The following is a 13,383-nucleotide window of genomic DNA, read 5'->3' on the forward strand; positions in this document are numbered from 1 at the left end:
CATACTCAATGTCAAAAATTGAGAGCTTCTCCTCTAGGATTGGGAATAAGACAATGATGGTTACACTCATTACTTTTACTCAACATGGTGCATGCAGTCCTAGCCTCAATGATCACAAAAGAAAAAAAGGCATCCAAACTGATAAAGAAGTAAAACTCTATTTGCAGATGATATCATACTACATGGAGAAAACACTGAAGGCACCACAAAAACAACAACAACAATTATTCTAAATAAATACAGTAAAGTTACAGAATACAAAACGAATATATAGAAATCTGTTGCATTTCTATACACTTATAATGAAATAGCAGAAAGAGGAATTAAAAATATAATCTCATTTACTATTGCATCAAAAAGAATAAAATACCTAGTAAAAACTTAATCAAGGAAGCAAAAGACCTGTACTCTGAAAATTACAAAATATTGATGAAAGAAATTGGAAACATAAACAAATGGAAAGCCATACCATGCTCATGGATTAGAAGAAGAATATTGTTAACATGTCCATGTTACCCAAAACAATCTATAGATTCAATGTAATCTCTATCAAAATACCAATAGTATTTTCACAAGACCTGAACAAATAATCCTAAAATGTATATAGAACCACAAAAAGACCCTGAATAACCAAAGAAATCTTGAGAGAGAAGAACAAATCTGGAGTTATCAAATGCACAGATTTCAAGATATACTACAAATCTGTAGTGATTAAAATAGCATGTTTCTGGCACATAAAAAATGGACATATAGATCAGCGGTATTGAATAGAGACCTGAGAAGTAAACCCATACTTACATAGTTCATTACTCTAAAACCAAGGAGGTAAGAACAGACAACACAGGAAAGACAGTCTCTTCAATAAATAGTTCAAGGGAAACTAGACAGCTACATGCAAAAGAATTAAAATGAACCACTTTCTTACGCCATATACAAAGATAAAGTCAAAACGGTTTCAAGACCTAAGTGTGAGACCTGAAACATAAAACTCCTAGAAGAAACATAGGCAATAACTCTGGCACATCAGTTTTAGCAAGACATTTCTACATGCCTCCTCAGGCAAGAGAAACAAAAGCAAAAATACACTATTGGGACTGTAACAAAATAAAGAGCTTTTGTATACTGAAGAAAACCATCAACAGACCAAAAATACAACCTGCTGAAGGGGAGAAGATATTTGAAAATGATATATAAAAAAAGGGGTTAATATCCAAGTTATATAAAATAACTTATACTAATCAATACCAATAATAGTAATAATCACCCAACTAAAAAATGGGCAGAAGACTTGAGCATACATTTTTCCAAAGATGACATACACACAAGATACACAACATCACCAATGATCAGGGAAATGCAAACGAAAACCACAATGAGGTGAAACACGTCAGAGAAAGACAAATACCATACGATTTCAAGTACATGTGGAATCTTAAAAAACAAATGAACAAAGAAAAGCAGAAACAGACCTACAAACACAGATAATTAATGGTTACCAGAAGGGAGGGGGTAAGGGATGAGAAAAAACGGATAAAGAGGAATAGGAGGTACAGGCTTCTAGTTATGGAATAAGTTACAAAACTGTGAAAGGTACAGCATAGGGAATATAGTCAACGGTATTATAATAGCATTGTATGTTGACAGACAGTAGCTACACTTGTGGTAACCACAGCAGAATGTACAGAATTGTCGAATCACCACATTATATACCTGAAACTAATGTACCACTGTCAACTATACTCAATAAAATATCATTATTATTAAAAATTAAGCTTGTGATATTAATCTATAACAATGTCATCAGGGGTCAAGGAAGCCAGAGATTTATTACTGAAGCTAAACACCCCTGGATACTAATCTGTTCAAGCTGCACTATCCATTAACATGGCAGTTGAAACTCAAGCTGTTTAACCTTCTGAACAATTCCAACAACAATTTTGCAGCTATGTTTATAGTAAAAGAATCATAGACATGAAGCCAAGGAGCATAGGCCCATAGTCCAGACTGATTATCCATTATCTGTGTGACACTGTTAGTCTCCTAACCTCTCTGGATCCCATCTATGAAATCATTTATAAAGTAGAAACAGAAATCTAACTGCTGTGAGAATAAAACACAAACAATTAGCACTGTGGTTTTAAATATTTGGGAATATATATATAAATAATGGAAACAGCCAGTATATCTGAACTATATTAGATATAAAAATTACAATGACTGCAAGAAAGCATGACTAAATGGCAACAATGATTGTTTCAGAATGATAGGATTATGAGTCTGAGTTTTGGATGCCACTTTATTCTTTTTCCTTTACGCTTTATGCATTTCTCTAGGAGTACAAAGATTTCCACAACAACCAGATGAAATCATCTGGTAGGCAACACTGTTGAAATTACATAGCCCTCCCTTCCCTTCTGGTTACAAAATACTGAGTAGCTCCATTTCCAAATTTCCCCAGTGGTCAATCTTTGGCATTAGATCAAACATCACAATATGCTTCAGAAGGGTGTGAGAAAAGGAAAGCAGACCGCTAGAACTTAAGGGCTTTGGCAACCTGAACTATGCGGTGAGTTCGGAGAGGATGGTTTAAAATAAATGAGAAAGAAAAGCCTGTGGCTTTTGGAGAGAGAGACATGAAATACCACTGCATGACTCTCCTACCTCTGTGCCCCCATCCAGTGCCCTTAGGAAGAGGTAAATGTTCACTTGCTTTGGATTTGGTGTTTGGCTGCTTTTCATAATATCTCATCCATTTACAAATGAGCACTAGGTTCTTTCAGACCCCAAAATAGTCAAACATTTTAAAGTATAGTTCTAAGGTACAGTGCCACAGTGACATGGGTATTCTGGCCTCTTGGGAGAGGTTTATAATGAAATCTTGATTTATTACCGGTATTATCTGTGTTTCCCCTTTACTGAACTTACTCAGAACATACTTACTTGAAACTCTCAGAACATATTTCCCCTCCTAAAGAGGCCTCCTCTTCCCACTTATGAAGGCTTCCATCTCTTCAAGGTCTCTTCAGGCAATGGGGTTTCCTGAGAACTGGGTCCAGGGGCCAGCTCAACCCTCCCCTCCCCCGCCTCCATTTGCTCCAGGGCAGCTTCTCCCTTTGGCAGGCCTAAGAATCAGTCTTTTGTCTAAGGGAAAACCAGCTCAGCAACTGCCTTCACTCCCATTGTTCTCCAGTCTTGGGCGGGTTTGTGGAAAAGTTACCTCCGAGCAGATGGCAGTGCTGCCAGATGACTGTATTTCATGTGCAGCAAACCAATGAATCACTGTTTGTGTGTTCACACTATGCACTTCTTTGTACCTGGCACCATTTGCATATTTTTAACCGTGTTGCCTGTGGATATGGCCCATTTAAACTGTGCCTGTGTGGGAATCACGGCTCAGTTTATGTCCCGTTCCAAACCTACTACATAGGAGTTTACCAGCTTTTCAAAAGAGACAGGGGAAAAGGTGTCTCACAGAATTTCTATAAAATAGTTATAACCTTTTGTGAAAAAATACTGCATGAAATTCAAGATGTATGCCAAGTCAACTGAAAGATGCAAGAAGCTAGGGATGGAATTCTAGGCCAAGGGAAGAGATTATAAAAGGAAAAGAGAAGCAATGCCCATCCTTCAAAGACTGAGTTTCTAAGAATTCTGTCCCAAACTTCTCTTCTCACTTCACACACTCCCTTGGCTAAACTTCATTACCCCCATCCTTTCAAAGGCCTCTGTTATGCTGACCACCTTTATGTTAAACCTACATTCCAAGTCCTCATTTTTTCCCATTCTTCTGAACCCCTGCTGCCCAGCCCATATTTCTAACAAGATACAAGAACAAATTCATCAAATTGAATATATACAAAATCTTCACCTTCCTTCCTAAACTTTGCTTATTTGCTTGCCCTTCCCATAGAGTTTATCTTAATCTACTCAACCCAATGGTCTACATTAAAAATTCAATCTATTGATCTTGATTTCTCATAGCTAATCAACATGACACCACCAAAACTTTTCTCACATTATTCCCCTTCTCACTATCCACTATTTATTCCCTCATCTGAGCTTTCATCATCACAATTCAGTTAGTACAAGACTGTTCTAAGTGGTCTCTCAATTCACGGCCACTCTTCCACCAGTATTACCTTTCTAGATGTAGATTTGACTGCATCACTTCCTACATGAAAACTGTCTAAGACTCCCAGAGATAATAGCAACGTTCTCTGGAACAGATAGTCCAGACAACACTGCAGAAGAAGGTAGAAACTCCACACAACGCACACCAATCTGGCTCAGTTAATTTTTCATTCCTTTGTAAATTTTAGCCAACCTCTCTCCCTTCACTGCCTGGCCCCACGTATCCCACCTCCACATGCAGGCCACATCCATGTTCTTAGACACTTTTGTTCCTCTACATTTTCATTCCTCTGTCTTCATGCATTTGAATTACTTTTTCTGGAAATTATATACTTCCTCATAGACAGAATTACTTTCTCATCTCTGTTTCTATAGAAATTAATATGGCCTGTCTTAAAGCACTCTTCATGCTGTATCTGTATTAGTTATGTGTCTATCTCTCCTTGATCCTTGAAGTTTGAAGTGCTAAAGGACAAAGACTGACCCTTACTTATCTTTCTATCCCAGGCCATGTGCCATGATTGCCAAAGAGGAAGTTCTCCAGCACTCTTCTCTGAATTTAAAAGATGTCTTTGTTGCTTGTGATTAATCAGAAAGCCACTTGACTAGGACTCCAAAACCATGAATCTCCAACCAGTTGCTACCAGAATGAGAAACACCTAAAAAGTGTAGCAGGCCCAGTGATATTCAAATTGTTCATTATCACAGGGCTTTGGCCTATGAAACCTGTCCTTATAATTTAGACTGAATATGTGACATTTGGTTTGAAGACATTTTTGGCTCTTGCCTAAGTTTCTTTTGTCTTGATACTTGGGATCTCATGGGAACAATGGAAAATGCACCCCAAAGCAAGAGACTATTTTTAATGGATAAACTATTATGACCATTCCCCAACACACACACACACACACACACACACACACGCGCGCGCACACACACACACACACACACACACTTCTGTTTCTAGTAGAAAGGGCATGATTTTATTCTTGGACTTCAACCCATGTCTCTACTTCTTTCAAGGGGCTGAGTTTTTTGACCTTGAATTTTTCCAAATATTTGAGCTATCTCTTAAAGGGCATTGCTGAGGCAGTACCCAGCAATGGGTACGGTTTTCTGCGGAATGTCCTTTCCTACTCTTGGGGAACTCTTGTAAGCTGAGAAACAGGAAACCTGACAGTGGAGAAGCACAGGTGCTTTTTGAATGGCAGATGACACTGTCAGAAGTAAACACCAGCAAGATAAGAGTGAAAGCAATACGAAAAAAGTACCTTGGAGCAACAGCTTTGAGGTAGGAAGATCAGAGAGAAGCAGAGTACAAGATCCTAGGTAAGAGGTCCTGAGGTCCTGAGTGGGAGAAGTGGCAATTTGGAAACAGGGGACAGGAAAGATGGTGGTGGTGGTATTAATAGAAGTATATTTAACACCAACCGTTATCAGTCATGTTTAGGATTTAGTGAGACTTATAAAAAGCATAGTGTCAAGTGATTTGTATTCAACGAATCATTGGAAACCTGAATAACCAGTAAATGAAGGATTCTTTCCATTTTATAGATTCAAAACCTAAGGCCTAGAGGGGCATCTGGTGACTCAGTTTATTAAGGGTCCGACTTCGGCTCAGGTCATGATCTCAGACTTCGGCTCAGGTCATGATCTCAGACTTCGGCTCAGGTCATGATCTCGCGGTCCGTGAGTTCGAGCCCCATGTCAGGCTCTGTGCTGACAGCTCAGAGCCTGGAGCCTGCTTCAGATTCCGTGTCTCCTTCTCTCTCTCTCAGCCCCTCCCCCACTTGCACTGTCTCTTTCAAAAATAAATAAACATTTAAAAATTTTTTAAAAATACCCACTAAGGCCTAGAAAGGTAAGTAGTACCCTACAAAGGTCATACTTACTAAGTGACAGAGCTGGGTCCTCAATGTTAGTCTGACAGTCTGTTAGAGATCCTGCTCTCGTCCTTTGGAAGTAAGATGAACAAGATTTACTGAGTTTATAAAGGGGTGTGGTATATGAGGGGGAAAAAAAGAGCAAAAAGGAAGCCCAAGGCTTTGTGACTGGATAATTGAGAGTTTAGTAGTCCCTTTTGTAAAAATGGGACACAGAAAAGGGAAGAGATTTCCTGATAGGGATGAGTTCTGTGCTATGCAGAGTAAATTTGCGAAGCCCCAGGGACATCTACAGTGAGGTACTCGACAGGCTGTTGCAAATGGAGGACCCAGCCACTGAGTCACTTCCTCAAATCCCCTGAGGACCAAATTTGGATTACAAAAATGGGCAGAAGATCTCACCTCCAAAGGCAGATAAAAGAGTTAAAATCTTAGTGCTTAACATTTAAAATTCCTGAATACCCTGGATAATGCATTCCAGCTTCTTCTACACTCCTGCTTTTTAAGAGTCAGTATGTATATATATATATATAGCATATTTCCAGTACAGTATGTATATACAGTATGTATATACAGTATGTATATACAGTATGTGTATATATATATAGCATATTTCTACTACAGCCCTGGGCCTGCAAATCCGTTCCTTTTTTGTAAAGTAATTACTTAGCACCTGGACCAATAATTTCATTTTCCCCAGGAGAACATATAAATTACTGTGACATAAACCCATCTATTCTGATTTCTTAAAAAATAGATCAGATAGTACATCTGACAAGTTTTCTAATTTTTTTGAAAGTTCTTCATTCAAGTTTAAAGCAATTAGTTGATATTTTCTCTTTTTCTGTCTCATATCTATCACTTCTTTTCTTTCCTTTTATTATTTGAAGATGCAACTTTTAAAAAAATGTTAGTGTTTATTTATTTTTGAGAGAGAGAGAGAGACAGAGCATGAGAGCGGGGAGGGCAGTGAGAGAGGGAGACACAGAATCCGAAACAGGCTCCAGGCTCTGAGCTGTCCACCTAGAGTCTAATGTGGGACTTGAGCTCACAAACCATGAGATCATGATCTGAGATGAAGCAGGACGATTAACTGACTGGGCCGCCCAGGTGCCCCTGAATATACAACTTTAAATGAGTATATTTGGCAGGCCAAGTTCCTAGCTGATACATTAGGATAATGAATCAGGTTACTAATTCTATTATATTCTTGTAGAGAAGATATCCTAGTTGGAATATCCTTGTGTAACATATAGACTATGAAAGAAAAAATATTTTGAAGTAAATTATTTCCAAGAGATTCATTGTAAATATATATTACAAAACTGAGAGTACTACTCAAAAAAAATCTTAGAATATATAGGAAGAAGAAAACTAAGTTGGGGAAGGGTAGATGGAAGTTTCAGATTTTAAGCAATTTATAGATCCAATATTATGAGGATTTCACTTCAGTTTAATTCAACAAATAGTAAGCATCTATTTATATTATATATTATTATATGTTATTCATTATATATAAGATACTCTTCTCAGTACCATGCAAGGTACAAGGTAAAAGAAAAAAAAAAGCTGCTGTGCCCTGTCCTAAGGAAGTTTTTATTCTAATAAATAAGACTACTGTTTTGGATTCCCTCCCTCCCTCCTTCTCTCCCTCTCTCTCTGCCCCTCCCCTGCTTACGCTCTGTCTCTCTCTCTCAAAAATAAAACAAAACATTTAAAAATTTAAAAAAAACAAGACTAGGATTGGTAAATTCGTGGCACATATTGCATTATTTTCTAATGTTTTTCCCATGGAAGACATTACTAATCATTTACGGTGCTGAGCTAGACAAGATCTCTTATTGTATTTCAGTATTGTGATCCATCAAGCATATTTTATTAAATGCAATATAGAGAATCAAAATAATCTTTGAGGATAAGAGAGGATATGGGAGGTTAATTTCAAACGGTTTTTTTTTTTTAAAAAAAAGCTCCATGGAGAAGGTGCCATTGAGCTGGACACTGAAGGTTGAGACCATCACGCACCCATTTATTTCTTTGACAACTACTTGCAGACCTCCTGGCATAGGAGGCACTATGTTGACTACTGAGCTCTCAGTGCTGCCTAAGATTCAAGTTCCAGTTCCACTGGTGAGTTTCACTGGAGAATTCTAGAAAATCACTGAAACACTATGGGCCTAAGTTTCCTCATCTGTTCAGTAAGGAGACTATCTGAGAGGATCTTAGCAAACCTTTTTGTTCTTTAAATTCTACAATGGTGTGAAGATTATTCTGGCCAGAAACATGATAAGGTCAATAGCTACCACTCTTTTACAGTATACTCTAAATTAAGTTATATTATAGTCTAGCAAAATATCTAAAGTCTCTGCTTGCTGTCCAGTAGTGGGAAGGAAGTGAATGAGGTCAAGGTGGATCACAAACCATATCCCTGTTCACTAGGCTTCAAGGCTGAGAATAAAGGATCTTTCTGCAGACCAATTTTTGGGTAATTGCTTAGTCATGGGAGACTAAAACAAACTACCTTAACAGTCAGTGACTTAATAGGAAGGTGGAACTCTGAACCACACAGTCACTCAAGGAACCAGGATAGTTCTATCTTGTGTGTCCTAACCATTCCTAGGGCCTCAGAGTCCTCTGGTAAACATCCCATATGCAACCGCCCAACAAAAAAGTTACCATCAGTTGGGCACAGATGCTCTTAACTGATTCACCTCAAATGTGACACAGAACAATGGCACTCTCATTTCATCGGTGAGAATTTGCCCATGACCACACTTAGAGGCAACAGGGATGAAGTATAATATAGCTGAATGCCAGAGGAAAAATAGAGTTTGGTGAATACAAAGCATTTTCTTCATCACACTTCTCTGATAGGTGATAGTTAACCATTTTGTCTCAGCACTCAAAGTTATCTATTCTCCCCACCTGGTAGTTTTGAGTGTACTCAGATACTTCCAGTATTACAGACAACGGAATTTAGAATTTCCTCCTCAATACAGAGCAATTCCCTAAATAGTTATGGCTAAGCAAAGCCTTTTCAACATATTTCTCTTTAGAGATGAATGATCAAGAATATTTGGGACAGGAGTACCTGGGTGACTTAGTAAGTTAAGCATCTGACTCTTGGTTTCTGCCTAGGTCATGATCTCACAGTTTGTGAGTTCAAGTCCTGCATCGGGCTCTGTGCTGAAAGCATGGATCCTGCTTGGGATTTCTCTCTCCCTCTCTCTCTCTGCCCCTCCCCAACTTGCTCTCTCTCAAAAAATAAATATTAAAAAATAATTTTTAAATGTTAATTAAAATTTTTTGAGAGAGAAAGAAAGAAACAGAGTGTGGGTGGGAGAGAGGCAGAGTGAGTGGGAGACACAGAATCAGGCTCCAAGCTCTGAGCTGTCAGCACAGAGCCTAATGCCAGGCTCAAATTCATGAACTGTGAGATCATGACCTGAGCCAAAGTTGGACACTTAGACAACTGAGCCATGCGGGTGCCCCACAAACATTAAAAATTTTTTAAAAAGAAGAATATTTGGGACAGATAGAATAAGGATCCCCAAACACATCCATGTTCTAATACCTGAAACCTGTGACAATGTCATTTTACATGGATAAAGGAACTTTGGACATGTCCTTAAACCAAGAATCTTGAGATGGGGAGATTATCTTGGATTATTCAGTTTGCCACATTGTAATCTCAAGGGTTCTTATAAGTAAAAGAGGGAGGCAAGAGGGAGTCAGAGAAGAGTATGTGACAACAGAAGCAGAGGTCAAAGTGATATAATGTGAGAAAGACTCTACTGGATATTAATGGCTTTGAAGATGAAAGAAGTCCCCATAAACCAAAGAATGGATGCAACCTCTAGAAGCTGAAAAAGGCAAGAAAATATATGAACACGGTTCCACTGATACATTGATCTTAACCCAGTGAAACCCAGAGGTCACCCAGTAAGATAATAAACGTATGGTAATAAAAACTGTAAGATAGTAATGTAAGATAATAAATGTGTGTTGTTTTAAGTCACTTCTGTGGTGCTTTGTTACAGCAATAATAGGAAACTAATAGGGAGGTACAAGACCAAATTGGTAATAGCTAATTTTAATAGAGTACACACTGTTTTCCAGGCATTTTTCCAAAAGTTAGCTGTTAACTCATTCAATTCTCAAAATAAACCTAGGAGATGCATACTGCTTTGAGACCCATAAGGCAATGAAGAAACTGGAGAATAGAGAGGCTAAGGAAATTGCCCAAAGTCACACAGCTATTAAGCAGTAGAGCTAAGATATTTATCCACCACTGGAGTCATCATTAAAGAAAGAATTGAATGTGATAGACTGACTGAATCAATCAATCCCTTTCTCACATGTGCATGTGCACGTGCGTGTGCGCACACACACACACACACACACACACACACTATGACAAATATTTTGCACTCCCTTTCTTCAAGAGCCTAGGAGTTAAAATTTCTAATATTATTTTCAGCAAACATGTAAAGAGGAAAGGCCAAACCACATCAGGATTGGAGACTATTTGTCCACACCTTGAATCTGGACTTTGCTGTGTGACTTGCTTTGGTCGCTGGATATTAGCAAACATGATGAAAGCAAAGTTTAAAAGTGCACGCTGGAGCTTGCCCTCTCTAGCTGTTTTCGGAACCCAACCACCATAGGAAAAAGCCAGGGCTTACCTACCAGATAGTAGAAACATATGATCCAATTGTCCCTATTACCCCAGCCAAACTCCAAATATTTGGGACCAAAAAGCTGACTACAACCAGCCCTCTAACTGGTGGCAAGTACTGGGTAAGCCTTGGTAGGACCAGCAAGAGAACAATCCAGCTGAGCCCAGACCACATTGTCAACCCTACAGAATCATGAGTAAATGTTTCAGGGTCGTTTATTATGCAGGAAAAAAAAAAGTAAAAATATGGGCTATTAACAAGTTACATGGGAATATATTCAGTGCCTCAGGCCTCCTCAGCTAAGTCCTGACTGTCTTCTAAGGAATTATGTGTTGAGTTTGATGACTGAAAAAATTCACTACCCTCCAAACCTCTTTATAGGTTTTGTGAAAATAAAAATAGCAATCTCAACCACTGTGCTCTAAGCAAAAGGAAATGCACTAATTTTAACCAAAAAAGATAAAAGGCACAATAGGAATATTATAGGTCAGAAAAAAATAAGCATTTCTTTAGCATGAACAATATCTGCAGTTTTATTAAAATTTTTAACACTTCCATATGGGAAAGTCTTAGTGTCTTTTATCCAGTTTCTGAGTTCCCACTTTAATATCTTTAAAACAAACAGAAATTTGGTTTCTTTTTTTCCCTAAGAAAAAGTAATTGTTTGGGCTATAACTCAGGACATCGTTAAAGCAATTTCTTTTAAAATGTAGAGAAAGATTTTCCAGGAGTAAGGATGATGGAGGAATTACAAGACCCCAACAGAAAAGTCCCATAATTATTGCTGCTACCTCAATCCAATTTATTATAGTGCATTTTTGACCCAAAGCCAGCCCATCATCATACCCCAGATTTCTAAATGTTCAAGATGAAAACTCATGATTCTAGAAACCACACCACTGCTATTCTTTTAACAATCTCCATTACATTTTTCAGAGGAGTTTATAGGTTCCTAGAGTCACCAGAAAATTTTGTATCTTGCCTTTGATTTCACCTAGGGAAAATATACTTTCCTTTTTCCCATAACCTTCTAATGCTACCGTACAAAAATCAAATTGTTTTTCTAGGAGTCACCAACAATGTTCCACATTTTAAGCAACACACACAAAAAAGAACCTGGGTTCCGGCTCATTCAGTGATTTATGACTAACCCCTTCTAAGCAATTCCTATTTATACATTCATTTGTCGTGTCTCTTGGTGATATATTTTTGGCAGTGTCACTGGACACAATATAGAGTGTCCCATTTCTCCACCTGAATCATAAGAAAACATTTAGCAGAAGTGAAATGATATTGCCTTTTAATTTTCTTGTAGAAATCTATGGTTTGTGTAACATGACTCAGTGCAGTTCTGATTAATGGGGATGCATTTTACTCTCTGCAACTGCCAAGTCCACAGGTATTAAAAGCTCTCACAATCCAAATACTGGAATTAAATGCAAAGCCCTGTGAGCTCAGAATTTACTGCTCTAAGGAAGAGATTACCAAAGAACTGGAAATAAATCCAGTGGTAAATTTAAGAAGGATCTTGAGCTACTGTTTCCTCCTGCAATGGATTCCTTGTGACCCTAGGTCGGTAAGTTGCTTCCTTGAGAGCTGGCCCCAAACTAACCTTTGTTTTAGCAGTGATGTAACCAATGACTCCTCTGTAACTGTGTGAGTATCACATATGAATTTGGGACTGATGTATTACATACAGGATAAGGTTATCCTGTTGGGACTGTCAATGGTGAAGTCACTTCTGATGTCAGTTATTCTCAGACAGGAAACCTGAACATGGAAACCATTCCTTTCAAAACATTGCTCTGACCACATTAGTATTTCCACTCAAAATTTCATCACTCTCTGATGCTTATGAAAATAAATTCCAAGGCCCTCTCTGGATATAAAATTATCCCCCAATTTTGAAGTTCTCAAACCCCAATTTCAGACAAGTCATCTCCTTTTTGTGACCTGATTTCCAGTCCTTCCCCCTCTCTCTCCTTTGTTTATCATGGTCCTCCTTACTGGAAAAATACTTTGTATGTTTCCAGGCTCTCCATTGCAGCTTCCTCACTGACATTATCCACTTTTCCACAGATGGAACAGATAGTTTTTAAAATTCTCTAGCATCTTCTGTACTTTGGTTAGACTACTGTATTGGCCAGCGTGGGCTGCCATAACAAAGTATAATGATCTAGATGCTTTAAAGAACAGAAATTTATTTTCTCACAGTTAGGGAAGTTACAAGTCAAAGATCAAGGTTCTGATTAATTCAGTTTTTTCCTGAGAGCTCTCTTCCTGATTTGCAGACAGTTGCCTTCTCACTATGTCCTCGTATTGCCTTTTCTGTAGGTGTATACAAAGACAGTCATCTCTCTAGTGTCTCTTCCCTTAAAGACACTAACCCTATGGGATCAGGGCCCTGCCCTGTGAACTCATTTAACCTTAATTCCTTAGTTGCTAACTTAGAGACCCCATCACCAAATATATCCTTGCTGGAAACTAGGGCTTCAACATATGAATTTAGGGAGTACACATTCAGACCATAGCAATTGTCTAATAATTGTTTCTTTAATTCATTCAAAAATATTTATTAAGCAATAATATACCACTGTACTAGATACTGGGGATAGAAAGATGAATAAATAATAGTTCTTGATCTTTAATGGTTCAAAATTGATAAAGGAGATATGGACTATAAAATAATA

The sequence above is a fragment of the Prionailurus bengalensis genome, chromosome C1 (assembly GCF_016509475.1).
Source record: "Prionailurus bengalensis isolate Pbe53 chromosome C1, Fcat_Pben_1.1_paternal_pri, whole genome shotgun sequence".
Taxonomy (NCBI): Eukaryota; Metazoa; Chordata; class Mammalia; order Carnivora; family Felidae; genus Prionailurus; species Prionailurus bengalensis.